General features: G+C 45.7%; 1 protein-coding gene across 2 annotated transcripts in view; it reads right to left on the reverse strand.

Annotated features, from left to right (window-relative positions):
• Window positions 1-12,002, reverse strand: part of CDKAL1 (CDKAL1 threonylcarbamoyladenosine tRNA methylthiotransferase) — a 2,121,425-nt gene that overhangs the window by 516,361 nt on the left and 1,593,062 nt on the right. The window lies entirely within an intron of this gene.

Raw genomic sequence — 12,002 nt, forward strand, 5'->3', positions numbered from 1 at the left:
TACCCTCCGAGATCTGGACCATGTCAGAGTGATTCCCATGATGAAGCCTACATGAACTTCAGGTCCCACTGCAGAGCCCGCATATGCCATCTGGCATGTGTCACTAGCAGGATGCTGGGGGTCATGTGGGGCAACAGTCTCAGAGTCAGTCCCACCGAAATCCAGGATAAAGGCTGAAACATCATTATAGCCTGAATTTCCTGGACTTCCCGCTTGGGAGGATAGGCCGAAACTGCTCTGTGTGCAGAACAGCTCAGCTGAAAGGGAGCGTCTGAGAGGGAGTCAGGTGTGACTTTGCCACGTTGACAGTGAACTCCAGTGAAAGCAGTAAGTTCACCGTAGGCTGGAGGTGAGAGGACAGTCTGGGGCGAACTCTCATTCAACAGCGAGTCATCGAGATAGGGGAAGACTGGCACCTTGATCTGTGCAGATGAGCTGCAACCACCTCCATCACCTTGATGAACACTCAAGGGGGGCTGGTAAGGCCGAAGGGGAGCACCGTGAACTTAACGTGCTTGTGGCCTACTGTGAACCGCAGGTAACGCCGATAAGCAGGCAGGACAGGAATGAGAAAATAGATGTCCTGCAAGTCCAACATCAACCTCCAGTCCCCGGGTTCTGGGGCAGAAAAGACCTGAGCTAGAATTAACATTTTGAACTGTTCTGTTTTGAGGAAGTAGTTGAGGGCTTGCAGATCCAGGATAGGATGAATTCCCTTGTCCTTTTTCGGGACCCTGAAGAAGCGGGAAAAGCAATCACGGCCTAACTCTGGCACCAGAACCCTCTCTATGGTTCTCTTGGTCAAGAGAGTCCTGACTTCCTCCTGAAACAAGTTCAGGTGGGCCTCCGTCAGCTTGTCTTAAGTCGGAGGCATGGAGGATGGGGTGGTCTCGAAGGGGAGTGAGTAGCCCCTTTGGACTATCTGAAGAACCCACCTGTCCGATGTGATGTTTTGCCAATGGCGGGTGTGATGGCTGATCCTACCACCAACTGGCCACCCATGATCTTGAAGGGTCAGACTATGAAGGTTAGGAGGCTCAGGGGAAGGAGTGAACTGACACGACCTCTGGCCGCATGACTCACGTGGTCGTAAGGAGCCGGGCAGAGGTTGCTAAACTTGTATCGTGTTGTGGCTGGGATATGGCTGGCGCGTGAGTCCTTGAAGTGCTCCAGGGCCATGTCTGCTGGGAGTCCGAAGAGACAGGTGCCATCAAAGGGCATGTCCATAAGGAAGCCTGGACATCCCTAGATAAGCCTGAAGTTCTCAGCCGGGCGTGGCGTCGAACAGCCACCGTCAATGACATCGCTCTGCCAAGCCCACAACAAATGGTAACCTTTGCCGCATCTCTCTTGTCTGATACTGCTTGGGAGCGAATGGCCTAAGCCTCCTCCAGGACCTGTTACAGCACTTGCAAAACCGTTTCCCACAAGGAGTGTGAGTAATGGTCCAATAGACATGCGCTGTTCACCAACCACAATACAAGGCAGGCAGAAGAAAAAATATTCTTGCCCCCAACTATCCAGCCTCTTAGATTCCCTGTCCGGGGGTGCAGAGGGGAACGCGCATTGTGAGGTAGAGGCTTGGACCACCAAGCTCTTGGGAGTAGGGTGGTTGGTGAGGAATTTTGGGTCACCCAGTGGAGAGCAATGGAGAATGCTGATTGTCCTATTCACAGGAGCCCCTGTGCTCGGCTTGGACATGGGGTTCCCAGAAGGTCATCAGTAAAGGCCTCGTTGAAAGACAGGAGGGGTTCTGAGGAGGAGACACCAGGTTGCAGGACCTCTGTCAAGATGTTCGTCTTGACTTCCATCGAAGGAAGCTTAAGGTCCAGGACCTTAGCAGCCCTTCTCACCACCAAAGCATATGAAGCTCCCTCCTCCATAGCCATGGTAGGGGAATAAAGCAGGCAAGAATCTGGAGAGGTACCCAGTCCACTGGCATCACAGAATTCCTTACACCAGTCTATTTTGTGCTCAGGCTGGTCTTGTTAAGAGCACAGCGACTCCTCTCAATCTTCCTCCATTCCTAGCCCTTCAAAATAGGACTGAGGAATTGACCTAGGACATAAGGGTGCGGTTTGCACCGGAATCGGTGGACGCCGATCCAGCTCTGGGTCGTGGGGGATAAGTATGGGGCTTGCACCGCCAGGGGGTCGCTTTGGGAGTCTCGGCACGGAGGCCGGCACCTGGGAAGGGCGTAGTAGCATGACCGGCGCCTGTCCGGATCCAGCATTGGATCCACTGGGTGGGCCCTATAGCCGTCGGTGCGGAACCCTGTGGAGCCCCCTCTGAGCCTCCAGGTCCCGAAGGAGCGCCAGGAGGGCCAGGTCACACAAATATGAGGCACATGGCATTAATAAATTAATTAAGCTGGGAGGGGGTAGCTCCTGACAAGGCAGGTAAGCGCGGAGCCAACCAAGGAGCATGTTTAGCAGAATGAAGCCTAGAGCGTCGAGACTCCTCCGTCATGTCAGCCGACAGAAGGGTAGAAGTTGAAGCACACTTCGACTTCTTGTGTTTCTTATGCCTCTTACCTGACCGACCCAACGACTCCGAGTGGGAGGACAAGGACTGAGGACTCCTGGACCGGTGCCCAGACCTTCATCTCGACTAGGACTGAGAATGAGACCTCAGGGCCGAACTGCTTGGTACCGAACTCCAGGCTGGAAGCAGCTTTAGGGACCACTCCCTCACAGCAGTCGGAGCCATGGCCCGGCAATCAGAGCACGACTTCGAGTCGTGGTCACGCTCCAGGCACCAGAGACAAATTAAGTGTGGATCCGTCACCGACACGGTGTGATGGCAGGCGCCCCACAGCTGGAATCCATAGGTCTTCTTCGGCATGTTGAAAAACCTAAACAACAAAAATCATCGACAAAACATCCACAAAAGTCTGTCAAAAAGTGACAGAGGGTGGCTCTCTTCAGAGATCTACACTAGCTGGCGCGGAAAGAAAAGAACTAACCTCAGCGCGCCGAGATGACGCCTATATAGGTGATGCAGATGTCACTTCTGGTGTGGGCAACGCCAATGACGTCACGCAGAGCTGACCAACGTTATCTACCCACGTAAGGGGATTGCTCAAGCAAAAGTCTTCCAGATCCAGACTGATGCCTGGGAAATTGTAAGGTAAAGAATCTGCAGCTAGATGTCTGTATAAGATCTCTAAGACAGAACACATTTCACCTTCAAAATGATAACACAATGAAACTCAGGTATTGGGCAAGCTATTTGAGAATTCTCGTTTGCTATTGAGGCTCAAGATGTCACAAGTGTTACAATTTGGTACTACAGGTAGCACAGACAAAAAACATGGCGCTGGACCACAGTCGCACTAAGGCATATCGAGAAAATGTATGAGGCACAGCTGGACCATCCACTTACATGGCAGCCATTGTACTGTGTGCTAACTTAATATATGTGAACTGCACCGTTTGCTTTCAACACAGCACATACGCCTAAGTGATATACTTCACAAAGTGCGCCTTAAATAAACAGTGTTGGCAAACATATTTACACACACACATACACAGAGCACATAGACGTACTTCTCAAAGAGAACCTTCAATAAACGGTGTGCGCAAGCACACACACACACATGCACATGGATGTAAACCACCAGGGGTGTCTTTAATAGTGAATCCACACGCACACTCAAATGTTCATATTATAGAACTCACGAATGCCGCTTTAAATTAGTGGTGCACACAGCACACAAACACTCAAGTTCACATCGTTGTATATCACAAAGGGTGTCAAATAGTGCGCGCGCACACACCCTCAGGTGCACATAAATTTAAATCACAAGAGGTGCTTTAAAAACTAGGCGGACGCTGGAGTGTCGGAAAGCAGCAAAGAAGGCAAATGGAGAAGGAGTGGGTGAAAGGGGCAAGAAGGATGCATCGCAATGGCCAGAGCTGCAGAACTGGAGAACCAGGTTAGTGTCTCGGCGTCGGCTCATTGTCCTATGATCCTGGGCAAAATCACTTCAAGTAGAAATAATGACATTCATTTTAACTTGTGTAATGCAATTGGTGCTCATGTAAAGCACTTCAATGACTTCGGGTCCAGTCATGCTCTTGGCTATATAATAAAAGGAAGAAAAAAAATCAAGAAATAGTACCTAAATCACGTCGGGAGCAGCAGAGGGGCAAACGATTAACTTGGATTAATCTGTGCTTGGTCCCTGCTCCACAGAAGAGACAGGAAATTACGCTAAAGTCTACATTGGCCACTTAAGGAGGCTGTAAAGAAGACTGATGGAAACCCAACCAATGGTTAGCAGCGGGTGGGCTCCACGCACTCGCAGGCTCTGCCCTAAAAAATATAAAGTAACTATTAGCCAGAGGATTGTTCTGCCTGCATCGGTATCAGCCCTGGAAATTGAATCCATATAGTAACGCTTAGCACAAAAAAATGATTGAAATGAAACATTTAGACATGACAACCGAGACATCTCATGAGAGCACCACGTCTAGGGAACAGGAACGAGAAAATGGAGCTGCAAAGCCAGTACACCATAGTTGTGGTTAAAAGCGTAGATGAAGGAGGCAGTGACAAGCCAGTGATAGGGGACTGATTTCAGCCTGTCAAGACTTCAAATGTTTTGTTTGCCAAGATCCCTCTCCTGACACCAGGGGAACTTCACATTAGGCGGTCACCTTAAGAACATCTATTAATATGCCAAACATATGAAACGTGTGTTTATGCTTAATACATACAAAACAAGAGAGCTTGAATAACAAAACGAAAGCCAGCAAAATTTCCAGCCACGCCACTCCAGAAGTGCCTGGCTGTTCCCATCAAATGCTCCCAGTCTGGCCTTCGTGCTGCTACACTAATTACACCCCTGCGCAAACCAAGATGCAACACATCAGAACGAAAACCGGAGCGACTGTCAAGCAGAAAGGAAAGAATGGAGCGACAACATAAATGCTACCTGTAATTTTGCTACATCCAAGGAACGCAAAAAAACACATGAAGGCTGTGGAAGCACGCCTGAAATGTACATTAAGATTAAAAAAAAAAAAAAAACACACTTGATTTTGAGGCATCAAATAAAATACTACCAAGCGATAGGAAATCATTAGGGAGTCCTCGCGATAGCGTTCTGAATACAATTTGCTCTGAAATAAATGTTATTTCACTTAAAAGCGAGAGTGTCGGTTCATCTGCCTTCAAGATATCAAACCCAGGGATACGACGTCACTGTCTACTCACAACATTAAGGCCCCTGCGCATCACCCTCGGTGACAGGGAGACCCCGTACCAGGTGCCCTGTGAAGCGTCGTGAGCTTACTAACTCGGACAGACTGCCATCAGCAAGCCGGCCTCAGTGCTCACCACGCGCCGGACTGTAACAGCTTCTGGCATTTCGGATAACTGAAAGCACACAACAAACAGGGGTAGGTGTCACATCACTGTAACTGTTAATTATACACTGAAATCGTGAGACAGCAAAGTCCCCGGCGACCTCTGCTCGCCTGAAACCAGCCGCCCGGAGACAAGCAGCAGTCAAGGCCTAGGTGGCATCGTGGTGGCACATACCAGTAGAGGCGAGCAAGTCATTTAGCATTAAATCGAACACTACCGTAGGTATCAGAGCGCTTTACATACATACTGTAAAGAAAAACAGACGGAAATTGCATTACATAGTAGGCAGGCAGTAAGAAACCAAAACCAGGGATAAAAAAAAAAATACAGCATGGAAGATAAGGTGGTTAACACAGTCCGGTCACCAACTATCTTTGAATGTCAAAAGAGAGGAGTAAACCCGGATATTGAAGTCTAGGTTAGTTGACCTTATATGTAATACACGACATATAATTTCCACCCCTCTGCCCCAGTGCTTAATTTGTAAAAAGTGCCAAGGCTCTGGTCAGGAGGCCACGACAGCGTGCACCACACATTGTCCCCTGCCATGCTGCCAATGATAGTAACAACACAACTACTAACCATAACCATCACACTCCTATAAGCGTGACAATTCTGACTATTTCAGGCCCCCAAAGCTATAAGAATGGCTTGGGCGGCAGGTCATAGTCATTTTACTGTATATTGAATTAATCATTACCTGTCTTTGTGGTCGTCTCTAAATTTAGCAGACAGCACCACCTTGTGGCAGACTGTCACAAGTGCTGGTGCGAGCACCAGAAACTACCGGTTCAAATTGAGCACTCCCCTACCTAAAATTACAATAACATTGTTTTATTATCATTTCATGTATCTTCTGCTGGCTCTGAGAAAGGTGGCTATGTTCACTGGCCATTATGGAGGAGCCAAACCTGGGTTTATCTTGTATCCTGTAAGGTCTTTCATTTCGATGGATTCTAGAATGCTTATGTAGAATATGTGCAGCAGTGTTCTAAGGGAGGCGGTTGAACAGGGCATTGGTCAGGTGGCTTCATTTTGTATGGACGTGTCTAGAGCTGCAATGTTTTACATTTCAAACCTGGATTGCTCTGCAGAGTTATTTACAACATAATTGGTGACGTGGATAAAAGCAGCGGCCCCAGATGCGTAATATTCTATGGGGTGATACAGTGAACAGCATATTATCATTTGCGCAACGAACTGGTGTAGGTCAGCCAGGTGTGATTTTGGTGACTTGAGGCACCACACTGTATTTTTACGTGGTTAAATTCTGAGGTTTGGGGTCGCTGCGCGTCGTCGTGCATTTTCTGCAAAAGCAGGTGAGCAAGAAAACATTGGATCTGGATTTAGTCCTTACCTTTAACAGCCACTTGAATTAAAAACCAGCTCGTGCCCCAACCTGCATTTCAAAACTGCTCATCTTGTATGTCAATGATTTTATGACGGGGCGCTCTTCTCACAACACTCACTGTGTGAGCAAGAGCATCAATGTGGAAACGCTCAACTTCACGCAGTTAACCCTGGAAGTCACGCAGCATGGCGCCATTTTAAACAAAGTAGCATTTGTGGAACTTCGTTATTTGGCTCATTAGTCTTGGCTACGCTCGCAACGATTTTACTGTGAACAGTGCAGTGGCGGCCGGCACAGATCGGGGTGGCGGTATAAAAAATAAAAATAAAATAACTTAACTTATCACCGCCACGTCTCCCCTCTGTGTCAGAACTCTGCTGGTGCCGAACAGGAGGACATTACAAAAAATGGGGTTGTCCCAAAAAGTCAGGGACCTGGGAATCGAATTAATACAACAAACAATGATCCTGACTCAATACTTAACAAACCAGCAGTATGTCATCCCGTTAGTTCTTTGTTAAATTTAGAGCTGAATTACATTTAGCATAGCTCAAAAAACTCAATTTGACATTTCACCATGAAGCGATGCAACATCCACTATTTGATTAAGCGATATTTATTTATTTACAACAATTTTTTGGATTGTATAAAGTTCGGCGCATGGTTGCTCCAGAGGGAACGTGCATAAGGTAAGGGTGCTGAGAGGTGAATGTGTGAAGAGAGAATTTTCAAAGAACAATAGAAGAATTAAGATAAGTAACAAAATACACGGTTTACAATTCACCGTACAAGGTGTCCTGGTCACGTATCAAAGAATACAATTACAATTTTTCGTGTACAGAATCCAATTCATATTTTAGCACGTTGGGGAAGGGACGTGTACCAGGCTCAATTACAAGGGGGTGTCGACGTTTCGACCCGTCTTAGGGTACAAAGGTAATTTGATGCCTTGACCATGCGGGTCTTCTTCAGGACAACAGGGGAAGAGGGGCAACCTGACGAAGTCCTCAGCTTGACTTAATGGTCTAGGAAAGGGGGCAAAACAGATGATCAGGATGTTGCATAGCTAATGCAATTAACACCTGCCAGAGCGGGTGTATGCTTACCTAGCGTAAATCCAGGAGTGGCTCAACCATGGATCACTAGTGTCAATAATTCAATGACCATGTGAGTGGTCTGGTCGGTTATGTTTCACAGACACTCGAACTGAAAGTAAACAGAATTGAACAGTGTGAGGGCCGGGTCGGCGATCTGCTCGCTCTGATACAAGGACGGGGGCATAAAACTATATAAAAATCACAGTACCTGCAACGCGGACTTAATCCGTTCTGCGTTATATCTGTCCTTCAAATAGGAAACGGAATTCAATTTGGGCTTCTCATTTCCGGACACTGGCCGTTCTAGGTGGGAGCAAAGTGAGTGATATAAGTACCAAATAGCCAGGGTTGTATGCTTAATCACCGAGAAGAGACCTCCCAGCGTTCTTACCTGCCTCTAATGCAGAGCGTGCTTCCCGTGGCGTCTCAACCGGAGGAAGCGGGGGCGCATGCGCTCTAAGTATATAAAACGCACCGGGTAACCGTACACGTCGTGACGGTGCGTCGGTAAGAGTCAGAGTGGAAAGACTCACCGAAGCGTTACACCTGTAGTTCCATCGGGGCCTACGATATCTATCTGTGGTCCTACGGAGCCGTGTAATTGGACCATAGTCTAGGGTGCCAGGAGTTACTGGACACAATTGCGAATAGTGACTTTAAAAAAACGTGACTTTAAAAAACAGGGGCAGAACTCGTGGTTCAATAAAACCAATAGGCACACAGCAATTCTTAATTGTGTCATGCAATAAATGATTATGACAACCAATAAATCATTGTAATGAATATACAGTTCATGGAAAAACATCATTTCTTAAATTACAATGAATGATTACAAACAAACACATGACGGACAATAGAACAATTGTTCCAACGTATATATAAATCAAACATACGTACAATTAAAACATCCATAGGCTGTCAATGTAAAGGCCAAATTATACAGTGTTGACCAGTTGTAATCAAGAGCAATATACCTAAGGCTCATTTGGTCAACACTGTTAATAATCTCTCGCCTTAGGTATATTGCTCTTGATTACAACTGGTCAACACTGTATAATTTGGCCTTTACATTGACAGCCTATGGATGTTTTAATTGTACGTATGTTTGATTTATATATACGTTGGAACAATTGTTCTATTGTCCGTCATGTGTTTGTTTGTAATCATTCATTGTAATTTAAGAAATGATGTTTTTCCATGAACTGTATATTCATTACAATGATTTATTGGTTGTCATATTCATTTATTGCATGACACAATTAAGAATTGCTGTGTGCCTATTGGTTTTATTGAACCACGAGTTCTGCCCCTGTTTTTTAAAGTCACGTTTTTTTAAAGTCACTATTCGCAATTGTGTCCAGTAACTCCTGGCACCCTAGACTATGGTCCAATTACACGGCTCCGTAGGACCACAGATAGATATCGTAGGCCCCGATGGAACTACAGGTGTAACGCTTCGGTGAGTCTTTCCACTCTGACTCTTACCGACGCACCGTCACGACGTGTACGGTTACCCGGTGCGTTTTATATACTTAGAGCGCATGCGCCCCCGCTTCCTCCGGTTGAGACGCCACGGGAAGCACGCTCTGCATTAGAGGCAGGTAAGAACGCTGGGAGGTCTCTTCTCGGTGATTAAGCATACAACGCTGGCTATTTGGTACTTATATCACTCACTTTGCTCCCACCTAGAACGGCCAGTGTCCGGAAATGAGAAGCCCAAATTGAATTCCGTTTCCTATTTGAAGGACAGATATAACGCAGAACGGATTAAGTCCGCGTTGCAGGTACTGTGATTTTTATATAGTTTTATGCCCCCGTCCTTGTATCAGAGCGAGCAGATCGCCGACCCGGCCCTCACACTGTTCAATTCGGTTTACTTTCAGTTCGAGTGTCTGTGAAACATAACCGACCAGACCACTCACATGGTCATTGAATTATTGACACTAGTGATCCATGGTTGAGCCACTCCTGGATTTACGCTAGGTAAGCATACACCCGCTCTGGCAGGTGTTAATTGCATTAGCTATGCAACATCCTGATCATCTGTTTTGCCCCCTTTCCTAGACCATTAAGTCAAGCTGAGGACTTCGTCAGGTTGCCCCTCTTCCCCTGTTGTCCTGAAGAAGACCCGCATGGTCAAGGCATCAAATTACCTTTGTACCCTAAGACGGGTCGAAACGTCGACACCCCCTTGTAATTGAGCCTGGTACACGTCCCTTCCCCAACGTGCTAAAATATGAATTGGATTCTGTACACGAAAAATTGTAATTGTATTCTTTGATACGTGACCAGGACACCTTGTACGGTGAATTGTAAACCGTGTATTTTGTTACTTATCTTAATTCTTCTATTGTTCTTTGAAAATTCTCTCTTCACACATTCACCTCTCAGCACCCTTACCTTATGCACGTTCCCTCTGGAGCAACCATGCGCCGAACTTTATACAATCCAAAAAATTGTTGTAAATAAATAAATATCGCTTAATCAAATAGTGGATGTTGCATCGCTTCATGGTGAAATGTCAAATTGAGTTTTTTGAGCTATGCTAAATGTAATTCAGCTCTAAATTTAACAAAGAACTAACGGGATGACATACTGCTGGTTTGTTAAGTATTGAGTCAGGATCATTGTTTGGTGCCGAACAGGAAGCACCCAGGATCCCCTGACTAATCACAATGCTGTAATGCAGCGTTGTGATTGGTCTGAGCACCGTGGATTGGCGCTCAGCTAGGGAATGGTGGCCTGGGCATGTTCTCCATGCAGGCTGCATTGCAGCCTATATGGAGAACATGCGAAGTGCGCATGACTGTTTTGGCTAGCCCCAGAGGGCCGGCCAAACGGTCTTTGTACGCTTTGAGTGGGCAAACCACTCCTCCCCTGCCCTAAGAGCAGAGCAAGGTCGCCCGCCCGCAAAGCAGCACAGAAACATAAAATGATAATTACTAAGTTATTATCATTTTATGTTTCCTTTATTTACACTGCTTAAAAGCAGTGAGGTGACACCCCTCCGCATTAGTGGAGGAGCCGCCACTGGAACAGTGATCCTTCTAAAAGTGAGATTTTGCATACTGTGATAAGTAGCACTGGGTGTGTGCTTATTTCAAATGCTTATGCTGAGTACTTGCATTAAAAACAGAGCAAGTGAGACTACATCTTTATTAATACAACCTTGCACTGTAATGCCACTCAGTAAGCACATGTTGGCCAGTGTGTGACTACACTATCTTTGATACAGAAGTGGTGCTAACTGTAACGGTTCACCTGATATAATTCTGCCACCAACTTTAACAAGATATCTGCTTCACAATTGTTGGCTCCACACGAATTTTTACAAGTGAAGGGCCAACCTACGATGCAATGGCAAGTGTGGAAGGAGTATTTTTGTAATTATATGGAAAAGTGTGATGAACAGGACTTTACACTGGAAAATAAAAAATAAAATGTTGCTGTACTGTCTAGGTCCTGGTTTTTTAAACCCATATAATCAAATCGACAAAAAATAAGACAGGAGGGTGTTGGAGATGTATTTCCACATGCATTAGAAGACTTTGATGCACATTTTGCGCCAGTATTTTTAAAAAATAGGGAAAATGTAAGTGTGGATGAGTATGTTTTCTGCGTTGTGCTCCTGCTGTCACTTGACGGTTTGGTACATTACACGATTAATTAATATGTGACCGAATAACTATGCATACCAGAAATCCTAATATACAAGACAAGTTGTGGGTTAGTGGTGAAGCACCACTAAAGGTTATTACTGTTCTAGGAAAAAATGGGCAGAACTTACAGGAAGATGTGCGGAGGCTGTAATTGAGGAAGTGCATGACGCCAAATTATTTAATAAACTTACAGCTTCTAATAACAAGAAGTGTGTGGCATAGTGGGTAATTTTGCCAGAGTATGGAGAAAATAAATCGAATGTTAAGTGCAGCCTAGAGGATAAAAATTCTGCTTCAGATGAGCAAGAAGATACTGATGTGAACTATGTTTCTTGTATCAAGTATGATGATTTGGGCGTGAAACATAGAGAAAGAAGCCAATGTGTGACTAAAGAGTTAACGGTATAAAGTTAAATGTTGTAGCTGATTCTGTCTCACCATTTACCATAGTTATTGAGGCGGTATGGAAACATTTGTTTGTAGATAACTTGGGAAAAGCAGAGTTGTTTTTTTCTCTGAAAA

This window comes from Triturus cristatus, chromosome 5_2, assembly GCF_964204655.1.
Source record: "Triturus cristatus chromosome 5_2, aTriCri1.1, whole genome shotgun sequence".
Taxonomy (NCBI): domain Eukaryota; kingdom Metazoa; phylum Chordata; class Amphibia; order Caudata; family Salamandridae; genus Triturus; species Triturus cristatus.